General features: G+C 40.5%; 2 long non-coding RNA genes across 3 annotated transcripts; both read left to right on the forward strand.

Annotated features, from left to right (window-relative positions):
- The first annotated feature begins 1602 nt into the window (after nt 1-1602).
- On the forward strand, nt 1603-7310 carry LOC115942582 (uncharacterized). Of its 2 annotated transcripts, none has more exons than XR_004077213.2 (4): nt 1603-1827; nt 4056-4211; nt 6213-6438; nt 6980-7310. It is a non-coding gene; the product is annotated as an uncharacterized LOC115942582 (long non-coding RNA). The 2 variants fall into 2 exon arrangements; XR_014147510.1 differs by having other exon boundaries at nt 4056-4168.
- A 461-nt stretch (nt 7311-7771) lies between these two features.
- Nucleotides 7772-22763, forward strand: LOC145722941 (uncharacterized). The gene is made up of 3 exons (XR_014147511.1): nt 7772-8758; nt 19706-19776; nt 22387-22763. It is a non-coding gene; the product is annotated as an uncharacterized LOC145722941 (long non-coding RNA).
- Nucleotides 22764-24497: the final 1734 nt, after the last annotated feature.

Here is a 24497-nt window from a genome sequence, read left to right on the forward strand (position 1 = left end):
TATATTTGTGTCTTTGGGGTAAATACATAGTAGTGCAATTGCTGGATCATAGCTCTATTTTAAACTTTTTGAGGAACAGAAATGTCTTCTAAGAGATATACTCTTAGGTTCTCTCTCTTCTATCCTCTTGGATGCCTGTACCAGGAATCTGAGCACCATTCTGAACTCTTCCTTCTCCTGCTCACCAAGGCAGTTATCCACCATGCCCTACTAATTTTCTCTCTCTGTGTTTCTATTGACACCAGCTTAGTTTAAGGCACCATCATTTCAGTTTATTACCATATGCTTTTTAAAAGTGTATTTTAAAAACTTATTTCGAGTAGTTAATGCACACACTATAAAATTCAAAACGTACATTAATGAATGCGTAAGAAGTCAGTCTCTCTCATACCCTTATTCTCTGGCCACCTGATTCCCCTCTACAAAAGCAACTACAATTCCAATCTCTTACATATGCTTCCAGAGATATTGTATTCATGTGCAAGCATATACATATATGTTTTTTTTCACAAGTGACAACATGCTGTTCTGAACCTTGCTTTCACATCTTTCAGTATATGACAAAGAAAATTCTAAATCGGCATAGAGGTCTGCCTCATTCCTTTTTAAGAAATGCATAGAATTCCATTATATGTATATTACCATAAATTATGTAATCAGTTCCCTTTAGATGGAAATTCAGATGGTTTCCAATCTTTTGCTATTATAAGTCAATGCTGCAATAAAGATCTTCATACAGGCATCATTTTGCACATGTGCCAGATAATACTTGGGATAAATTCCTAGAAGTGGAATTTTCAGATCAAAGGAAATATGTATTTCTACTCTTGATAGTTATTGCCAATTTACTCTTCATAGAGATTTCACCTATGTTTATCTTTGTCGACAAAATATGAGACCCTATTTCCCCAAATCTTCAACAACGCAGTGGGTTATACAATCTTATGGGTAGAAATAGCATCTTGGTATAGTTTTAATTGACATTATTCCTATTTTGAATGAGGTTGAACACCTTTTTTATGTTTCAGATGTATCTTAATATGTGTTATTTATGTGTATTTTATATCCATAGACTTTTACATCTTTTGTTCATTTTTCTGTGTGGATTTTTTATTTTGAATTAAACTTTAGTAGTTTGTAGTGGGCAGCCTCCAAGACACCCCAGATGACCTTTACTTCTTGGTATCCACTTTCATTCATAGTCACTTCCTACACTGTACCACATTGGCCTCAGTGATGAACAGTACATGGCGGAAGAGATGGTATGTCATTTTCAAGATTAGCTTGCAAAACACATTTGGCTTCTCTTTTGGGGACTATCTCTTGAGTCATCTGTTCTGGGGCAAAACCAGCTGCAATGTCAGCCAAGCTGCTGATGGAGAAGTCCAGGTGGTGAGGAACCAATGCCTTCAGCAAGTGGCCAGTGAGGAACTGAGGTTTCCTGCCAAGAGTCACATGAACTACCTTCAAAGAGGGCCCTCTAGCCCCAGCTGAGCCTTCAGATGAGACCGCAGTCCCTGCTGACTGCAGTCTTGACTGCAATCTTTTTTTTTTAAAGATTTTATTTATTTGACAGAGAGAGACACAGCAAGAGAGGGAACACAAGCAGGGGGAGTGGGAGAGGGAGAAGGAAGCTCCCCGGCTGAGCAGGGAGTCCGATGCGGGTCTTGATCCCAGCACCCTGGGATCATGACCTGAGCTGAAGTCAGCCGCTTAACAACTGAGCCACCCAGGCGCCCCTCTTGACTGCAATCTTATGATGGACTCTGAAAGCCACAACCACCCAGCTAAGCTGCTCCCATATTCCTGAACCTCAGAAACTGAGAGGTAAGAAATGTTTGTTGCTCTAAGCTGATAAACTTGGGGGTAATCTGTTATGCATCAATCAACCATAATATAGAGCTCTACATATATTAACACTATAAGTCCTTTCTCTTGAGTTTGAGCTTCTTTATATGAGTTCAAATACTTTTCCCTATTTGTTGAATGTCTATTTCCTTCTTCCTTATGATTTCTTTCTTTTTTATGTCCTTTATTTCTTGCCATGCAGAACTTTAAATTTTTACATAGTGAAACTTACTAATTTAGAGGATTATTTTTGTACTTAGAAATTATGAAGAAGAACCTATTAAACAGTATTTCAAATTTCATTTTCCTCCATTTCCAATAAAAAAGGGCCAGGCCATTTGAACCAATCCTCCTGTTAAAATCAACTAAAAATAATGGAAAACAATAATTTTCTAATCTCTTTAAAAACATTAAAGAAATAACAAGATAATAAGAAATTACTAGACCAAGGTCTAAGAGACTCCAAGAACCCATAAAGGCAAGAAAAGCAACAAAATTCTTTTGTCCTGAAGACATATGCTGGGGACTTATGTAACTGTTTTAAAGACCTTACAGAGTAAGAAGGATGGACACCAGGTTGAAAGATTAATATTAGACGTCTCTCTTATGTTAACCTAGAATCCCAAAGAAAGAACTCTCAGAATAAAGATAAATCCTAAGTAAAACTACCTGCTTCTCCTCCCTCAAAAAAACCTCCCAAGAAAGAAGTGTCTTAATGTTGAATAGAGCAAAGGAGGGAGGGAAGCACACACATACACACACACATACACACACACACACTCACACACACACACACTGTCTCTGGGTAGTTCTACCCAGAGATCAGTCCCCTGAGAAATTATAACCTAAATTAAAAACCTAGGAGTGATTCAGAAAACTTTAAGCCATGACTTAATTTGAATTGGTTACAGAGAGGTAGTGTCCCCAAATGTCTGGCAGAAGCAAATGCAAAACTGGAGAAGAGCTCCTTCACCTAAGTCACAGTAACCACCAAAAGTCATGTCTCATAGATAGTGAGCAGTGCAAAGTCATGGTAACCAAGCCACAAGAAAATAAGTTATAAACACCAAGGGAAAAAACCAGCAGAAAAAAAACAAACACTATCTAAGTAGATCCTGAAAGACTTCAGTATCTTGAATAATCAGAGGCAATTTATAACATATATATATATATATGTTATATAAACATATAGCTATGTTTAAAGAAATTAGAATTAAAAATATCTGCAGTAAACAGGAACTTGAGTGGGGCGGGAGGGGGGGGCGGGGAAGAGTGACCTAACAGATTTGAAAAATAACCAAATGGAACATCTAGAAATGAAAAACACAAAAATGCAAATTAAAAACTCAATGGATGAGTTTGAGACTGGAATCAACAAACTACAGAGAACAAGACAGATCGAAAGAAATTATCCCAACTGTAGACACAAATGGGAAACATAAGTGGGTAGTTAAGAGAGATGGAAGGTTGAAAGAGGTTTACCACATTCAGGACCCAGAGAAAATTACATAAAAAACCAACTACCAGAATGAATGAGTGAATTTATCAATGTTAGATGATACAAAGCCAATATATAAAAAGTCATTGTCTTGCTACATATTAATAGCAAATATTTGGAAAATAAGATTTTTAAAAATACCATTTATAATAGTGTAAAAACATAAAAGACTACAGAGGTTTTTGTGTATTAAGGTAGAATGTAAATACAGTGAAATGCACACGTCTTACATGTCCAGTTTGATGAGTTCTGACAAATGCATCCACCTGTGTATTCTATTCCACACCTCCCTTCATCAAGATAGAAAACATTTCCATCACTCCAGAAAGCTCCCTCATGCCTCTTCCCAGTCAATACCTGTCCTACCTCCAACTCCAAGCAACCACTTTTCTGATTCCTTTCACCATAGATTAGTATTATCTATATAGAATTTCATATAAATTACATAGGATGTACTCTTTTGTGTCTGGCTTCCTATCCTCAGCATGGGCATGATGTTCTTGAGGTTTCCATATCTTTGCATCCAGGTTTCATCCTTTTTGTTGCTTTTTATGTGTACAGATATAACACAATCTGGTTTTCCATTTTCCTACTGTTAAGACATTTGGATCAATTAATTTTGAGCCATTATAAATAAAGTTGCAATGAACAGCCCCCTATACAAGTACTTTTATGGATACATGTTGACCCATTTTCTCTTTTCTCCTAGGAAAGTACTTAAAAGTGGAACTGCTGGGTCAAAATGCACTCACCCCACTGTACTGGGATTATTCACATGAATGGCTGCCCCATTGGACTGTAAGCTCTTGAAAGCAGGACCAGGTTTGGTGCATTGGCTCATCTCTGATATGTTGCACAATTAAAGGTACACAGCATTAACTATGTATTAGCATTAACTATGTATTTCTTGAGTTAATATATTGAGGAGAAAGCATAAAAACACAAAATATATAAGCAAACAATCTAGCTTCAATCCAGTTTGTCTTGGTTATGCCAGGGTACATTTCAAGTATATGAACATCTTTTTGGCAATTTTGTAAAATAAACCCCATGAAGAAGGCCCAAGGATTTTTGAATCTCTAATGATAACCAATTTTATTTTAATTTTTTAAGATTTTATTTATTTATTTGACAGAGAGAGAGCACAAGTAGGCAGAGTGGCAGGCAGAGAGAGAGGGAGAAGCAGGCTCCCCGCTGAGCAGGGAGCCTGACTTGAGGTTCGATCCCAGGACCCTGGCATCATCACCTGAACCAAAGGCAGACACTTAACTGACTGAGCCACACAGGCACCCCTAATGATAATGAATTTTAAATAGTTATTATTTATTGAGCCCTAACAATACAAAAACAATTTACAATGATTATCACATTCATTCCTTGTACTCTGGAAAGTCAGTGCCAGGAACTAAGGTTTAGAGAAGTTAGGTTGTTTGCTTAATGACACACAGCTAAAAAAAAAAAATCTGTGGATCTGCCACAAATATGAATGAGTATTACTTTCAATACTTACTTTGAAAAAAAAGCAGTTTCGGTCCAAGTTTTCCTACACAAGAAATAAAAATGATCATAACAAAACCTGCATCACCTGTGTACTATAGGGATCAAATGAGATCACTGATCATGATAATTTATTCTGTAACCAGAAAAGCATGATAGGTAGGATCTCACCTTCATTGTCATCCTCATCACCATCATCATTGTTTGACCACCTACTAACTTAGGTATGTGACTGTTAACTTGTAAAAAGGGGATATTAATACCTAACATCATGTTCTGGTGATTCGAAGATACAACGTATACTGTATTGCCCTTGGCTTGCTCACACCATGGTTCTTTTCATTCCTGGCCAACTGGTCACTCCCTGGTAGGTTGGAGAGCTCTTAATCAGAATCTTCCCTTTCTCAGCCATACTGAAGCTTTGCCCAGAGTCACTGATCAGAATGTCCATTCGAAAAATATCTGGTGCCAATCATGTCAGGTTCCAGTAACTCGTCCAAGTATTTGCAAATACCAGCATGCCCTGTTCTGTCATAGAAACTTTCAGGTTTTTAGCTTAAATGCTGCAGCTCTGACTTTTTGGTACTATGAACAAAGTGAACCGTGTGCATAAACTGGCCATCAATTGTTCTAAACATAAAGTGCCTCACTTACAACCATATCCATTTTTATATAAACCAGGAAATATAATTTAAACTTTGTTTAGCTATTTTTAGTTCTCTTTGGAGTCTTGAAACACTGAAATTATATTATCTTCAGTGGAATGCATCCTTTTCATAGGAAATTTGAAAGTTACAAGGCCTCGCTCAATTGCAGGCCATGTTCATAGCTCCTCTGATCTCATAGCAACCAAAAGGGGTTGATGGCCAAGTTGGTTCTGCTGCAGCAATTGGCATACAACCCTATTCCCAGACAAGCCTACACCTGTAAAGAAAGTGACCACATAGACGCCATGGCACTCAAAAGCTGCCAAGTCCCCTGGCCACGCTCGGCCTTCTCCTATGCTGATGGATGAACCATTAATGCCAAGTCAATGTGGAGAACCTAGGTTAACAGGATCCTCCAGGACAGCTGTGACCCTGCCCAGAGCCATGTCTGAGGCAGCCCTCAGCCTGATCCCCTCTACCTTCCCTCCACCCCTGTCCGGCCTGATGCCAGTGAGGTGGGCGGGCCACTTCCCGCCCTTGCTCTGCTCCTCCAGCTCCCATGTGCTCTGCCTCTCCCATTGTCACTGGGCCACTGGCTTTCTCGCACTCTCCCCATTTCCGTTCCAAGTGTTACAGGTAAACCGCTACCCGAGGTTGCTAAATTGGTTCACTTTTACAGCTTTCTCTGTTGAGGTCATGTTGACGGCTTTTTCTCTATTTAGGAACTTAAATGAAGCGCTCAGGTCTGTACGCTGGGAAGCTATTCAGCGCAGCACCACACCACCGCCAACTCCTCCTCTTCCCGCCACCTGCTCTGTGCTCCACAGACAAGACTTTCTCCCTGACCGCTTCCAGCCCCAAGTAGGCCTTCCACTTCACCATTGCTCTCCTGCCGGGAATCACGGCAAACACCTCATTTCCCCTTGCTGCAGACTGGACACAAATATGGTGAGTGGAGAAGGTCGTGGTTGTAGTCTTTTTCCTTAAAATGCAGAGACCCTTCTGCACAAAGGGTCCCCAGACCCCCAGTGGCCATATGTAAATCGATCCAAGGGCCCTGGACTTAGCTAGTCAAAACAGATAAACTTGCTCTCAGGTGCTCTCAAACTTGTTATAGCCTCAAACCCCAATATTTCATCCAAGAGCATGGCGGCAAGGACTGAACGTGGTGGGTAGCCCAATCCCAGCCCTTTGCCCAGCCACACCCGAAAGCCCCTGAGAGAACTCTGATGAATGCAGTGGTTGTGTGTGTGTGTGTGTTTAAGATTTATTTAGTTCAGAGAGAGAAAGCGGGAGGTGCACAGGGACAGGGAGAGAGAATCTCAAGCAGACTCTGTGCTGAGCATGGAGTTAGACGCGGGGCTTGATCTCACAACCCCAAGATCATGACCTGAGCCGAAATCGAGAGTTGGACGCTTAATCGACTGAGCCGCCCAGGTGCCCCTGCGTGTTTATTCTTTCTCATTTTGTTGGTTTCCCATTCTGTCAGTGGCAGGAATGCAGGGAGTCTGAGAAGATACACACAAGCTTCTGGTTCATTACCGGTGAGGATGTGAACCCTATATGGGAATGTAAACCAATTGGAATATATGTTTCCAAGACTCAAGCCCATTCTGAAGGATGGTCAAGGACACGTCTTCCCTGGAGACCCCCACTGTAGCAGACACCTGTTTCTCCATTTGACCTTCAAGTTTGACTGGAGGCAAGTCCTTTAAACCTAAACCATTCAAGCTCCCAGGAAATGGTCCCTCTCTTAAAGCTTAAATGTTCTCCCTCAGTTTTTTGTTTTTTGTTTTTTGATAATAGTCCCTTTGTTTTCACAAAGACTTACCTATGAGTCCCATTTATTTATTAGAATAAAGGTACACTTATTTATTGGAATATCAACATGCAGAATGACACCAAGAATTATAGCAGCTCAGAGAAGACCTAAGGTTACACGTGTGAGCCTGAATAAAAGTGAAGGCAGAGAAACAGTTAAAATAACATGTTACATTTATGGTATTTGTCATGGTTTACAAGGTATTTTTACATGTATGATCTATAATAATCCAAGTTCTTGGTGGCAAATAACAGAAGCTAGTTTCTGGCTAGTTGCAGCAGGAATAAATGCATTAGAAGGGCAGCGTACAGTTCACAGAATTTACATGAGCCCCAAAGCATGGAACATAGTCAGGAACTAAGGGGACCTGGTTCCATGTGGCTTAACCAGTCAGATTACGGTCACATCTTGTCTGGAAACTGTGCTAGGCTCTGCTGCCACTTCCTCTGGCCTCAGAGGTAGAGCCCTAATAGTCTCTGAGTCTTTGTGTCCCTCTCTATAGATGCACAGTTCCAGGTGGACACATCTGATTGGCCACACCTGTGCCCTAGCTGTTGAGGGCAGGGGGAGGGAGAGAATAGAGAATCTCCATTTCCTTCACCTCTCACCTCTTGGTGTTCAGTACCGAGTAGCTGTATTAGGTTCTACTGCTGCATAATAAGGACTAGGTTTAAAATGACACTAATTTATTATCTCACAGCTTCCATGGGCCCCAATTCCAGTACAGCCTCTAGCTGGGCTTTCCACTCACGGCGTCACCAAGCTGGAATCAAGGTGTTGACTGGGCTGCTTTCTCACTGGGAAGCTCACCTGGAGAAGAATCCATTTCAAGGTCCCTCAGAGGATGGAAGAATTTTGTATTTGCAGCCGTGTGTCTGAAATCCCTGCTTTGTTGTTAGCTGTCAGCTGGGACCAGGCTCAGCTCCCTGGAGCCACGCTCAAGTCCTTGCCATATCCACAGGCCCACCCCCCCCAATAGACAGCTCACAGTAGGACTGTTGACTTCTTCAAAGCCAGCAGGAGTATCTCTGTGGCTTTATATTCTTCCTTTAGGAAGCCTCTCATTCTCTTTCAAAGGTTCACCTGCTTAGACCAGGCCCACCCCTTTGCTCAGCTACTAGTCAACTGAGTTGTAATCGGCTCATAGCAGTGAAATCCTGTCACAGTCACACATCTTGCCCATACTCAAGGAGTGGAGATTACACAGGGTATATAAACCAGGAGGTGGGAATCTTAAGGCCCATCTTTGAATTCTGCTTATCACACTTACCAGAAAATGACAGGCACTTTCCCATTTTATCCCATTGGAGCAGCAGATCAGGTATACATTTTCCAGCTTTACAAAGGAAAAAAAAAAAAGACTCTGAGAAGCCAGAGTGATTTGTTTCTAGCCACAGAGTTAAGAAGTGGTTAATGTCAGAACTTTCGACACTGCTGTTTGCAAAGGTAAATGGAAAAAATAGTAACTAATACAAACGTTCATGAAAATCAATTATTTGACACTTGGTGCTCTAGGTTCTGATAGAAAGTAGAAAGGAGAGTGAAGATGGGAAATTATGACTAACGAGCCCATGGCCTGCTATGGGAGGCCCTTCTTGAGCTAAAGGAAACAATGCCAGCAAAGAACATGAGCTGTTTGTTTGATGTCAGAGAGAATGACATGCATCTAGGACATGATTGCTATATTTAAAGGAAGGAATTAACAGCAAGTTTCAAAGGTGAATATGCAAGGTAGCAAAAATCTCCAGAAGAGACCAAGCAGGAGGACCTAGAGACATTGCCACTGAGACCCTGCAGTTTTCTCTAGCTCAACCCCTCTGAGTGTTCTTTGCTTCCTATTCTCCCCCTCCCAGCTTAGACACCACCCCGTTTCCTAAGGAATCTTTCCTTCAACACCGTTATCAAAGGGAACCCGAGCTTATGTCAAGCTAACAATATTATTTCCTTCATCATCATCCTGAAAGTTTCCCCAAAGAGCTTTTTATATTTTTTTAAGTTTTACTTACTTAAGTCATCTCTACACCCAGTGTAGGGCTTGAACTCACAACCCCGAGATTAAGAGTCACATGTTCTGATTGAGCCAGCCAGGCACCCCTCCCCAAAAAGCTTTTAAAAGTTAGGATATAGAAAGATAAAAGGGGTAAAGATCTCAATGATACAGCTTGATACTCTACAAATAACAAAATTACGTTGTCCAAGAATATCCAAGTAAAAGCTAAATAGGTCTTTGAACCCATGGCTGTGCATGAAAAACAGAAGGGTATAGTAGTGAAAGCGAAGTTTTTAAAAAATATATTCAAATGTGTCTGAACATATAATAATGTCTTCAGTCTCTTCTAGTCACAGGTATGCCACATGAAATGAGGAACAGTAAAGTTACTCGAAAACCTTTGTGATGATCCTGGCCTAGCCACCGTCCAGCTGTGTGACCTTGTAATTTAGCCTCTCTAGGCCTTAATCTTCTCATCTATAGAGATAAAAAGTTAGAAATTTTGATTTCTAAAAACTCTTGTAATTCTTCCATAGGCTAGATAATGTGCAATAGTCAATATCAAGGGAAGAGCATCCTCCTCTTTCATCTTTGATGCAAGGGCTAGCTCCTATTAATCACAGGAGACCATGAACTTTATTGCATTTTGGATTACATTCAAGTAAGAATATTATCCAGCCCTTTCTGTTATTTGGGGACTCTTGCTGTCTGTAGAACTGTTTGTCATAGCTATGTATCTAGCTATTTAGAATTATGCACATACATGCGTGCGCACGCACACGCATCAGAAATACAAAGACAGAAGCAGGACCACCAGGTTAACAGGGAAGAGTAGCCGAGTTAGCAGAGGCCTATTAAAGAGGCCAGAGGAAGAAGATAGAAGAATAGAAGAAATAAGAGACCAGCACAACTTTCACAAATTGACATTACCCATATGTATCACCATTAATTATAATAATCACCTCCTTCTACAATAAGTACTCTGCTTGACCCTATGCCCATGTTTTATTTATTTATTTATTAAGCATTTCTTTCTCCTTTATCTTCTCCCTGAGCTGGTTAATTAACTGCAGTGAAAGATAAGAGAGGTCTCCATGCCTGGTCTCTTTGGCCTGTTCTCTCTTCCTACTATCTTACAATGTTCCTAACGCTTTCAAAAAACAATAGTACCTTTAGTATGACCTACAAGATAGCTAGCTCTGTTCTCTTAACCGCTCACTTTCAATTTTTTATTTTTATTTTTTGCAGAAGATCAAGGCACAGGGATACTAGATCAGTATCCAAATGCTGTCTAAAACACAACGAGGATATCTGGGACATATGCCCACTTTATTTTTCCAATCTATGCAAGAGGAATACATATTCTTGCTATGACCTTCTTAAAAGCCAACAATATTCTCTTCCAGAGAGATATAGAATCACATATATTTTAGGAAAAGGAGAAGGCTGTCCACTTTGTTGCCATTTCTGCTTCATACATATTCCTCCAACCAACACAGATGGGACATCCTGTAAAGTTATCATCGAGGTAAATTCCTCACTTAACACATGGTGTCTCAAGTTTGTCACCCACAATTCAGATTTCAATGACTCCCTACCTATCCACTACCTTAACTTACTCTCTTTACACTCAGAAATTGCCTACACATTGCCTCACTCAATGTGCACGGTGCTTTCATTACTCAATCCATCTGAGGTCCAGTTTTTATGAAGCACTCCGTTCTATGTGAAATTCTCCCCTCCTTTGGCTTCTGTGCCTTCTCTCTTTGTGTCCTTCCAACCACTCTGATCATCTCTTTCTGGTCTTCTGTGGGGCTTTCCTCTCTACCTGCCCCTAAAATGTAGGTGTTTACAGCTTTGATGCAAGCTAGCTGTGTCCAAGGACCCAGAGGGGAGTCCCTCAGGACAAGCCAAGAGGGTCCTTGGCTTCATGCAGGATAGAAATCAAGTGCAAGCTGAGAAGAAGTGAGAGTGAGTTCATTAAAGACATAGAGAGAGCATAGATATAGACAAAGCATCCGGGAGACTCAGAAAGGAAAAGACAGAGAATCTCATCTTCACTTGGGGCCTGGGGTTTTTATTGAGGGTTGTGGTTCCGTGCACATGTGTTCTCAGGCATCCAAGAACAAAGATAGGTTTTTAGGTGTCCTCCATAAGTCACTTATGCCTTGGAGCCAGAGGTCTTAATGAGTCAGTGGTCTTGGAAAATGTTTATGACAACCCCACTCGGTCACTCCTTAGATGTTCTCTGGTATGCTTGAAGACTCCAAAGAAATTATTAACTTCTTGACCTTTGCAAGGAGGACAAACATTATTTGTTCTATAAAGCATCTCTGTAAGGCAGAGATGCAGGTCCTAGCAAGAATAAAAGCAGGAAAAGGAGCAAAAAACAAAAAACAAACAAAAAAACAGTTTCTCATGGGGTGCCTTAAGGTTCCCTGTCTCAGCTTCATCCTATAACCCTTTTCTCTTCTTATTCTTCCCACTTTTCCAGATGACTTCATCCAAATTCATGGTTTCACTTACCACCCACTCAATGACTACTTCTAAATCTATTTCTCCAGCAAAGAGCTCCCTTCTGGAGTCCAAATTTATGTATTCAAATATCTACTAAGAATCTCCATTCAGATGTTTCCCAGATATCACACATTCAACTGTGCTGTCTGAGTGTGCTTGGGCCTGCCATAACAAAACACCATGGGATGAGTGGCTTAAACAACATTAAATTATTTCCCATGGTTCTGGAGGCCAAGATTAGGGGGCCAGATAATTTAGTTCCTAGTGAAGGCCTTCTTCCTGGCTGGCAGTTGGCAACTTCTCCCTGTGTACTCACATGACCTTCACTCAGTGCATGCTCATGGAGAGAGAGAGAATTCTTTGTCTTCCTCTTCTTTGAAAAGCACTGACCTCATCATAAGAGTGCTACACTCACTACCTCACTGAACCTTAGCCACCCTCCCAAAGACCATATCTCTGAATATCATTGGGGCACATGGGTGGCTCTGTCGGTTAAACATCTGACTCTTGGTTTCAGCTCAGGTCATGATCTCATGGGTCGTGAGATCAAGCCCCATGTCAGGCTCCACACTCAGCGGGGAGAATGCTCAAAGATTTTTCTCCCTCTGCCTCCCCCTACTCACTTGTGCACGCGCATGCATCTATCTCTAAAATAAATACATATTTTAAAAATTAATGAAATAAGTAAATACATATCATCACTTTGGGGATTAGTGCTCCAACATATGATTTTCTGGTGGGGGGAAGAGAATCACAAACATTCAGTTCATAATATGGGCCAAAACCAAATGCCTAGTCTTCCCTCCCAGACCTGCCCCACCTCTGCTGTGCCTCATCTCAGTGGAGAACAGCACCATCTGCCCAGCTGCCTGCCTGGCAACTAGGAGAGGTCACCTTCTAGGTTCTCTGTTTCCTCATCTATAAAATAACAATATTAATAGTATCTACTTCACAGAGAATGAGATCAAATGAATTAATACATGCAAAATGCTAATGAAATGCAGAACACAAAGTGAGTTATTAGTAATATTGCCCGTTAGATTTTTTTCTTAAATTTTCTTTTTTTGGAGTGGGGCGCCTGGGTGGCTCAATCACTTAGGCATCCGACTCGTGGTATCGGCTCAGGTCATGATCTCAGGGTTGTGAGATAGAGCCCTGAAGTGGGCTCCACGCTCAGTGCAGAGTCTGCTTGAGATTTTTCTCTCCCTCACCTTCTCTCCTCCCCTCTGCCCCCTCCACCACTTACAGTCTCTCTCAAATTAATTAATTAATTAATTAATTAATTAATTAAATCTTTAAATTTTCTTTTTTTTTGAAAGCCAACCCCACAGAACTGCTTCAGATCCTACTTCACATAATATCCTTGGTCTTGCCACCTTCCCCCACCCCAACCTGTCCTACCTTGACTTTGGGGAGTTTGCTTCACACATGGAATACTGGCACTGCTTCCTAACTGGCTTTTCTTCTCCATCTCAGCAAGCTGTCCAGTCCTCCCCACAAGTAGCTACAAGAGTCATCTTTTCAGACTGTAGCAATCATCGTCACATTTCTCCGGTCATGTCTTCAGTGGCTCTGCATGCTTTCAGGCAAAGTTCAAATTCCTCAGCATCAACTAAAATGCCCTTCGTGGGATAGCCCCTGTTTAGCTCTCCAGCCCCTGTTGGGAGAGACCGTCCACCATGGGTGCTGAGTGTCTCTGCACCCTCTTGCCGAGTGGGTCCGACTGCAAGACTTGTCCATCTCCTGACACTGAGCAGTACCTGCAGCCGGTCACAGAGGGATCTAAGGAGATCCAGGTGACCACAGCATGGTCACTGCATATCTGCTCGCTCCCTTGGAGTGGGGGGACTTGATAGCTGGCTGCTTGTTTACAAAAGGCTGTGCCCTTGGGTCTGGGTGCCTCAGCTGCAAAGCAAACCCACTGAACATGTAGCATCCACTTGGGTCCATCACATCACTCATGTGGGATTTGGGGGAAAGGAAACCAGTGCGAATATGCTGAAGCTCATGTTCTTGCTACACCATTAATAATAAAGCACTTTGTCTCTGGCCCAGGAGTCTTGTATCATCTGCCGTGATGCTAACATGTTAGGCTGTAAGTAGGGGAAAATTCCATACCTTCCGCAGTGTTTGATAGCTCCATCTTCTCCTATCTCTTGTTCCATCTCTCATCCCATGCTCTGGTTGCACTGACCTGTTTCCTGTTCCTGTGCCTTAAAAGATGCTGATCCTACCTCCCCAAATCTTATGTCCTTTATTCTCATCCAACTCAAAGTACTGTCTCCTCTAGGAAGCCTTCCAGACTTCGAGTGTGATTTTGATGCCATTCGTCTCTTCTCACACAGCACCCTGCATACATCTCATCAGAGTTCTTGCCGTATCACACTGTGGCTTATTTCCCTCATGCAGCTTCTCCACTGGACAGAGAGTTCTTTTTTTAATAAATATTTTATGTATTTATTTGACAGAGAAAGACAGTGAGAGAGTGAACACAAGCAGGGGGAATGGGAGAGGGAGAAGCAGGCTCCCCACTGAGCAGAGAGAGCCCGACATGGGACTCGATCCCAGGACCCTGGGATCATGAACTGAGCCGAAGGCAGACGCTTAACCGACTGAGCCCCCCAGGCGCCCCTGGTATGAAAAGTTCTTGAGGGTAGGGGTCGTGTTTTATTTTTCTTTGTATGCTTGCAACCTACAGACTACCCTGCAACATTTGGCATGTGAATGTCAATAAATACTACATGATAGAATGAGTGACTAGACCCTAATAGGTTTGACCCATTCTGAAGGATGAGCCTTGAACTAAATTATCTGCTGTGTCTCCCTTTGCCCTTCACACTTTTTTTCTCTCTTCTTACCTTCCCATTTCTTTTTTTTTTTTTTTTCTATTCTAGGCTACACCCTACTCTGTGTGCTTAGCTAGATGCAAATAGACTTACATGAGGTGGAAGTATACCTACAGAGCAGTGAGGTGGATTTCATGCACATATGGGAAAATTAATCTCACCTTATATATTCAGTGCCTAAAGACAGAAACTCAAACTTCCTTCCTCTCCCAAATTTCTTGAGAGATTGCAAAAATGGATTAAGTAGCAGGGATGATATGTTGTTTATATTTTAAAATATTTTTAATTTTCTCTCTTTCTTTCTCTCCAACACAGCCCTCCTGGCGAAAAAGAATGGGCCATGGTAAAAGATAATTGCCTAGGACCCTGGCCAGCATTAGACACATTTGCTATGGCCACAGTGGAAAAGTTAGCTTTAAATGAGCCCCCTTTTCCACCTACAGAATCCTTAGGCTGCAAACACCATATACCTAGAAGGTACATCCTGACATGTGTTAAATAAATGCATGTGCTAATAAATAATGTTCAATAGTATGCATGAGTAACCCCACAGGGGTACTTTAAAAATCAACATTTTCATAGGGAAACTAATACTATTCTCTTCACTGGAGAAGGTATATGTCTTCCCCTACTTCCTTAATTACTGTCCTGACTCTGACCGTGTCTTCTGAATGTACTAAATGATAGCGAGGCTAAGGCTCCATCCTAGTGGACTTCATTAGTGAGCCAGCTATTAAGACTTTCTCTCTCATCTTCCAACTCAGGCTTGAATACTCAGCTTTGAGATTCTGACACTGACTCTGCAAACTCCATTTTTGTTTTGCCAGTTGCCTCCACCTTTGCGTCTTCCAGTGGGGAATGACCAGGGAAGAAGGCTACTTGCTCCTTCTTGTTGGTTTGCTTCTGTTGCCAACGTCATCCAGCCTCACTCCTTCGGAATTTTAAAGAACCTCGCTCTTCTCCCATAAATGGCAAAGAGCCCAGCCCTCTGCAGCAGGAACATCTTGGACTTGGCTTCTGCTTGCTCTCCCGGCTCACCTGTGCTTGCTAACAGCCCTGGAAACAGACCCCCTGCCCTCTTCGTCAGGCCCTCATGCCTGGCTCCCCGATCTTCCCTCTTTTTCACAGCACCCTGTGAGATCACAGAGCCGGCCCTGTACAGGACGATTGCCAAAATAGCAACCAAGGTGAGGCCGAAAACTAGCAGCCAAGAAATAAATATTTGTGCCTGTGTGCTTAAAAATAGCCAATCTGGAATGACATAATAGGAAAAACCCAGATACAACAATGTTTGCTCCCGTGAGAAGTCACAAACGGCTTTACCGCTGGATGCGCTTTTTCCCTTTGGCCCCACAAATGTTTACAAGCACAGTTAATCTCCTGCAGCTCTTAATCTTCCTTCCCTCCAAAATGCACTAAGGAACTACAATTTTTCATTTAGTGTCCAGCATTACTTTTTTCTATTTTAAAGAGGAATAAATTGAGGTGTCAGCAGTTTTAAGTGATCTCTTGTTATTTTCAGCTCAAATGAAAACTTAAAGCTTCACTAATTTCTTGAAGCGATTATGCAGCTTTGGATGGCGGTGTGGGGGGGGGCGGTGCGGGGAGTGGGGAGAAGAGTGAAGAAGAAGGAAAAGGGAAAGAAGCAGCAGGACGGCCACTGAGTCCCAAAGATCTCAAGCAGATCAGCCATATCCATTAGGACATTTATGTCTAAACTAATGTATAAAATAAGGGAAGGTTGGTACATATGATAGAGATGAGGCCGTTTTATTGAATGAACATTCAATATAAATCATTCTTATGATATGATTATTTATAGAACCACACATGATTGCATGTTAGGGCCCCCTCCTAGATATTCTATTAGCAACTTTTGCCGTATCTTATTATAGGCCTCATCATGCAGTATTAAAATTGTCTGTCTTTCTTTCTGCATTGTAAGCAGTCTGAGGGCAGGGACTCTGCCTTTTTCTTTTTCCTTTTCCTTTTTGTAGTCTGAAGGTCTCCTATAATGTATAACCCATTGAACTTAATGTCAATCGAATTGAAACGGACTATATCTTTGACTATAAAACTCAGTAGCATTTATGCTATACCAAAGTTAAGTCTTGAACACTGCAATAATCTTTGTATTGTATTATGATGAAGTTATATGAGACAGTCTAGTGATTAAGGATGAGCGCTCTGTCCCTGACTGGCTGGAGAACCTTGATTGATTTCCTTAGGCCTTGGTATACCTCAGTTTCTCTGTCTACAAAACAGGGATATAATAAACCCTACTTCATAGGCCTATTGTGAGAATTAAATGAGATAATACACGTGAGTTATTTAAACAGGCCTGGCACAAGGTAAGCACTCAATGTATTTTAATGTTAGTGGTAGTCGAGGCATAAAAATGATGAGGACAATGAATTAAAGTCACAACACAGGGACAGATTAGAGACCACATTTTCAACACTAAACCAGACAAAGGAGTAGCATATAGAATATATAAAGAACTTCAAAATTCAATTTTAAAAATCAAAAAATGAGGCAAAGAAATAAGGACGATTTACTTCTGTAGAAATTCAGCTGACAACCCTATAAGCCAAAACTCACTAATAATTTGGAACATGGAAAGCAAAATCCATGAAATCATTGTAATTATTTGGAAATTTCGTAAAGCAAAACCCACCTGCCAAGCTGGTTAGCACAACTTTCAAAGTCCGATGGTTTCAAATGTCGGCAGGTAGCTAGAGTGATGGGAACTCTCACACACAGGTGGTGAAAGTAAAAATTGGCACCAACACCGTGGGGGGCAATTTGGCAGTATTTTTTAACTTTGAATACATGCATGCATTTAACTTTGAATACAGCATTCTGGTGGTCTTTATATCAGGGCTATTCAAAGGTATCATCAGTTCGGAGGTTTTTACCAGACTGACCTAAGAGCCTACCTGTGTTCACAAAAGCCCTTCCCACATCCATCCCAAATCCTACTTCAGTGCATGGCTCCTGAGTTCAAAAACCTATGGGTAACCAAACAAAAAAGCAGCCTCCTTTAAGGACTCCTTAAAACACCATGGAGTTTTTGGTCTTCTAGTCTCTGTGTACACATTTCTGTTAAGAGTGAAGCCTTGGTCTAAAATGAGATAATGGGGGACGCCTGGGTGGCTCAGTTGGTTAAGCGTCTGCCTTCGGCTCAGGTCATGATCCCAGGGTCCTGGGATCGAGCCCCACGTCTGGCTCCCTGCTCAGCGGGGAGCCTGCTTCTCCCTCTGCCTTCTTTTCTGTCTGCCTGCCACTCCCCCTGCTTGTGCTCTCTCCTTCTCTGACAAATAAATAAGTAAAATCTTAAAAAATAATAAAATAAAATGAGATAATGGGTTACATTGTAGAGAGAGGTGGAAGAGATGATCATGTTCATTGAACCATTTTGCCTCTGTTATTCCTCGACTAATGTCAAAAATGGCAACTCTATTTGTAGTGGTGGGGTGGGGGGAGATCATGAGAGCAAATCGTGGCTAAATTTTTCAATTATTTAAAATTTTAAAATTATTTTAATACCTGACTTTTCTCATGTGTTTAGGTGCAGGCAATTCTGTTAAGCCATCCTCAATATTTATGCCTAAAATGTTTCATTAGTAGGAAAGTAAAACACCTTTAAATAGTCAGAGAAGTATATGTTAGTGACTCTGATTTTTTTAAATGGATCCAGCATGTTTTTCTGGAAACCTCAAACTGCCCGAAGTAAATTGGATAAAAATCCACAACTAAAATGTGTTCATTATTTCTTGGTGTGTGCTCTTAAATAAAGCAGCTAAAATGCACATTATAAGAGCATATCATTAAAAATCTATTCTAGTTGAAATTAATTTCCATCTAATTTTATTTATAAAACACTTAATGTTTTTTATTACTGTTAACAACAAAAAAATAAAATCATATGTTTCTTCTACACAGATGAGTTTCAGCTGTATCTTTCTCTTCCTTTGAAGATGAGGACATGTTTTATCCTGAGGTCTAGAAATTAATGACATTATTTATGACATCTTTACTGGGTTCTAAGTTAATTATTCCCCAGAGCAGAATACCAATAATCCATATATGCACACAAACACACTTACCAAAGGAATACCATGCTTTTTTATCATATACCTCATTTCAAAAATAATTTAAAATTTTAGCTAAATAGTATGTTACATTATTATAAATTAAATAATGAGAAACAACATGTCAATTCATTTTCTTGTTTGGATGACTTATTATAAAGTGAATAAATAAATTACCTCTACACCATTTAAATCATCTCTTTACAACATGCATCTTGAAATTTATTTCTCAGTAGTTTGGTAGTGTTTCATGTTTACTATATTAAATTCAAATTCAATTCAAGGAATAGCTAAAGAGATTTTTGAATCCTATATTAACATTTATTTGAATCAAAAATGAAGTTAAACTATTGTTGTCAGGAAATGTTTTATTTTGCTGATAGGTTTGACAAAGGTTATTGGTTTTGTCAATATAGGGAGAATATTTTTTATAAATTAAATGCAGCTTCAAGGTTTTGATGAAAATATATTTTAAAATGTGATAAGAGGGGTGCCCAGGTGGCTCAGTAGGTTAAACGGCTGCCTTCGGCTCAGGTCATGATCCCAGGGTCCTGGGATGGAGCCCCATATCTGGCTCCCTGCTCAGTGGGGAGTCTGCTTCTCCCCCTCTACTCACCCCTCCTCTGCTCGTGCTCACTCTCTCTCTTTCTCTCTTGAATAAATAAATAAAATCTGGGCGCCTGGGTGGCTCAGTTGGTTAAGCAACTGCCTTAGCTCAGGTCATGATCCTGGAGTCCCGGGATCGAGTCCCGCATCGGGCTCCCTGCTCAGCAGGGAGTCTGCTTCTCCCTCTCCCGCTCCCCCCTCTTGTGCTCTGTCTCTCTCAAATAAATAAATAAAATCTTTAAAAAAATAAAAAAATAAATAAATAAAATCTTTTAAAAAATGTGATAAGATACATATTTTTATCAGTCACGAAAATTACAATGTTTCCCTTTTTTTTCAGTATTACAGACTACGCTGATTTTCCACAGCGTATCCTCCAGCCCACCTCTGAGTTCACTGCACCTTCTCGTGGTAAGTGCCCGAGTGTTTGCCTAAGGAAGGTTCTCTCTGGTTCTCCCAGGTACAGGGGCAAGTAATGAAAGGGCATGCTTGATGGGACAGTTCTGAGGTGTCTTCTACATGGTACTCAGAAAGTTCCCACTGTGATATATTTTCTGGGATCGACACTCAGATAAACCACTTGAACCCAAGACTTCATTTTAGAGTTTGCTTTGCTTTTTTGAAGAACTCTAACTAAGACAGCGATCTGTTCTAGACAAGGTGCTGTAAGTAAAAGAGCAACAGGTATAACCAAGAGCTATTTGATAAATCTAGATGTCCCTCTGAGAACTTGAACGTGTGAATAACTCATTCGCATGTCAGGTGGTTTTAAATTTTCACCAATTTGAAGAAGAATTGAATAGAATTTTTAGCAAGAGGAATACTAAAAATAATTTTTGATGGTAAATGACTAGTTAGTATTTGGCATGTAATTTGAATGAATTTCAAAGAATTGGATAAAATCGCTATAACAAACACTTTTCATTCCCATTTATTTATTACAATGAATATGTTTTCTGAGCAGTTACTTCTGTAAAAATAGGGTGGTGGACAGGAATAAAATCAGTGCAGGAATCTGTATTGTTCTAGTATAAAGCCATTCATCAATGGATACATGAATTAATTGGAGGGAGAAGCACTATTTATATTATTTCTAGAGAAGCATTTTCAATGATATTTTATTTTTTCTGTTCAATAAATTACAAAAGGATAATTATTTTATAACATCATTTGTTTTCTTGATCAATTGCATAACAATACCAAAAAGAAAGTTTAAACACTTATAATAGACTTATGATCCCAGGAAATAAAACATTTAAAATTTTTAATTTCCATTCATAATTTCATCAAAAGGAAATATAATAGGATGATCAAAAATGGGACTTCCTGGCATGGAAATATATTACACGAAGATAAAACTCTGGGAGAATTGGAATGGGAAGGGCAAAATGGAAAGATTTAAAATTTCCATAGGAAATTATGTATGTACTTTTAATGATTATGATCATTGAATCAAATTGTTAAGGGATTTAGATTCTTTTGGATATACTTGAAAGAGTAATCATTTATTTTAAAATGTTAATATTTACAAAATGCCAGCAATTTTATCCTTCGGAACTGTTTTAAACCTATGATTTAAATTCTCAAATGTCAGTGTTAAACTGTGTGAGGGGTACATAGTTTCTCCAAATTCTTTTAAGGTTTATACAAGAAATGAATTTGAAGACTTACAGGTTGAATTGTGCCCGCTGCCCCCCGCCTCCATTCCATTCATGCATTGAAGTTCTAAGCCCAGTTGTTCAGAATATGACCTTATTTGGAGATAGGACCTTTATAAAAATAATCAAGTTAAAATGAGGTCATTAGGGTGGGCCCTAATCAATATGACTGGTGTGTCCTTATAAAAAGGTAAGTTTGGACACAGAGACAGAGGAAATACAGGGTGAAGAGACATAGGGAGAAGGTGGCCATCTTAAAGCCAAGGAGAGAGGCCAGGAACAGATCCTCACAACATTTAGAAGGAACCATTCCTGCAGACATCCATTTCAGACTTTGAGCCTCCAGAACTGTGAGAAATACATTTCTGTTAAGACCCTGTCTGAGGTACCTTTTTACAGCATCTCTAGAGAACTAATACAAAGACCATTCTCTTGGAGAAAACCTCACACTGATGGACAAGGAGAAGTGTAAAGGGACATTCACTGTGTTGTTCTTTGCCTTAGGGGAATAGATCCATTAAAATCTGGTACCCCAGCATTTCCCATTTAGTGCTGGGAATGGGATCCAGGAAATGGGAATGCAATTCCAGATCTTTCTGACACAGTGCCTTTGGAGATCTGCTCCTGCTATCCAAAACTGGCAAGTGCTCTTCCATTTTCTTCAAATGCCCTGATGTCACATATGCCTTGGGACATAGTTTTCTTTAGCGTCTTTCCATGGGATGCTCGGCAATCTTTGGAGTTGCAGTGGTATTTTTGACACACTTTCTAATGTCAAAGGACATTCCACTAGTTTCTAAATTGCAGGCTAATTTTTACCCTCTACGGTTCTCTTTGATGTGCCCCTGCTCCCATATCTCTAGAACCTGGATTTTAAAATCCAATATGATTCTCTTTTGTTTCTTTGCAACAAGTCTATCCTATTTCCTCTTGTATCGTGGGGCAAAATTGGCAGAATCTAAAGTAAATGGCAACTTGGTACCTTTTTTAAAAAAAGATGATTTGACGTGCTGAATGGCAGAATGGATAGACAGGTATGTGATAAAGGAAGTGAAGTAAAAGATCAGTTATAGAATCTATGTTGGGGATATATGTAAATATTATAAAAACTTGTTTACAACTTCGATTTTGCTGTGTGTTTTCAAGTTCTCATGAGAAAATGTTGGAAAAACAATGAAAATGTAAATGGCAGATGGAGTTTCTAGAGCACAGAGTGACCACAGTACAGAGCACATCCAACTCAGGTGACCAAGGTCAACAACAATGGTCATGAAGTCCTGTCGATAGCATGTGTCTTGATATGACATGATGAGTGTCTTCACTCATGAGCACTTCACCTCTATGATTTTCCTCTCACAAACAGATAACCCCAGCCTAATCATGACAAAAAATGAGATAAATCCCAACTGAGGGACTATCTAAGAAATACCCAAGCAGTAAACCTTAAAACTGTCAAAGTCATCTGAAAACAAGGAACGTCAGAGAAACCATCACAGCTAAGAGGAACCTAAGGAGACACAGTGACTTAGAGGTAATGTGGATCCCTAGATGGCATCCTGGGGCAGAAAGAGACGTTAGGTGAAAACTGAAGAGAATATAAAATATGGACCTTGTTAACAATACTGATTACCCATTTCAGCAAATGCACCACACTAACTCAAGGTGTTAACAATAGGAGAAATTGGGTGTGGAATATCCAGGAACTCTCTGTTCTGTCTTCACAACTGTTCTGTAATTCTAAACCTGTTCTAAAATACAAAAGTTTATTTAAAAACATATAGCAAATAATACCTGAAGGAATTAATGTTACTTCGTTATTATATCGCGGGTGCTGTTAGATATTTAACCTCCTAAATGCAATTGTGAGGTCTTTGTCTGTGTGTCTCTGTAGACTAAAGGCTCTTACTTTCAATGTTGACCATGGTAGTAAAAACTGAAAGGAAAGCCAAGTCATAGGAGTTATGAGTGGAATTAAAGCATCTAGTCCGTTCAATTGGCATTAACAAACTCTGTATGTGTGGCATGTTTTATTTTTTTAAGGATTGGGATGCAAAATGATGCCATCAGACAACATAGAACAAACAGTTAAATTAGAATGGATAGGATAGCATTTCCCCAGATTTTGAATTGGTAATATGTGTTATACAGATACAAACACATTCATACAAAAATATTTTCTGACACCTGTAATGGTATTCTTATTCAAATTATTTATAACAGGTATATGTAAGATTTCAAAGTGTATACATTTATGAACTGTCCTGCTTTTCCTCAGACACCCATCTTTATTATATTTTAAGTTCCAGAAATAGCTATAGAAAGAATTTCCTTCAAGGAGTCGTCTTTTCTGGGCTGTGCTCTCTGGGCCCTCTGCTGGTTGCTTCACAACCTGGAATCCAGGCCTTTCTCTGTCTTCTGGCATCTCCCACTGTCTGCTCACGGGGCCTTCTCCCTCTGCTGTTTAGCGTATTCTTTTAAGACGCTAGTTGGCCAAAAAAATTTTCAGTTCCAAAGTTTTATGGGTTTGAAAAATAACAGCTTGCGTTTATACTGAAAATTGCAAAGTACTTCCACGTATATGATCTCATTGGATTCTCACAGAAATCTTCATTAAAAACTCCTTTCTTAGGGTGCCTGGGTGGCTCAGTTGGTTAAGCAACTGCCTTCGGCTCAGGTCATGATCCTGGAGTCCCTGGATCGAGTCCCGCATCGGGCTCCCTGCTCGGCAGGGAGTCTGCTTCTCCCTCTGACCCTCCCCCCTCTCATGTACTCTCTCTCCTTCTCGCTCTCTCAAATAAATAAATAAATCTTTAAAAAAAATTATATAAATAAAAAAAAAAACAAAACAAAAAACTCCTTTCTTAGCAAAGTGAAGGGCATGAAGGGTAAGCTCAAAAGTGGCCCTGACTCCTGATGTTGGCTGTTCTTGGCTACCCAGCAAACGGTTACCCTTGCAGTATTTGGGGAACCCTCCAGTCTCACAGGGCAAGCATGTATGCTCCCAGCCTCTGTTGCAGCTACCACATAGGCACTCGGCCCAGGACCCACCTATGACGCAGCTCCGACTCAGAAGTTGGATTCAGACTCTGAATCCGAAGTTAGAGAAATGAGGACTTGGGATCCATGCTGGACTTGAAAGGGGGCAGCTACATCTTTGTTCAGGAGGCAGCAGGGACAGCAATTCAAGTGGGAGCATCTCTAGCCCAATCCTACTCCGGAGCTGGTAGTACCAGACCCCATATCTAGAACCTAGCAGTGGGGTGATTGCCAGGCAAGTTTGCAAGACAATTTTGAACTCTGTTCCCTGTTGTGCAGCCTCCAGATAAAGTCCTCTAGCCCTCTGGGAGATTATCTGAGACATGGATAGTTCAGCCTCGCCCCCCACCTTAAAAAAAATAGATTTGAGGGGCGGAGCAAGATGGCGGAGGAGTAGGAGACCTGGATTTCGTCTCCTCTCAGGAATTCAGCTGGATA

The sequence above is a fragment of the Leptonychotes weddellii genome, chromosome 8 (genome assembly GCF_054177405.1).
Source record: "Leptonychotes weddellii isolate Sample4059 chromosome 8, ASM5417740v2, whole genome shotgun sequence".
Classification (NCBI taxonomy): domain Eukaryota; kingdom Metazoa; phylum Chordata; class Mammalia; order Carnivora; family Phocidae; genus Leptonychotes; species Leptonychotes weddellii.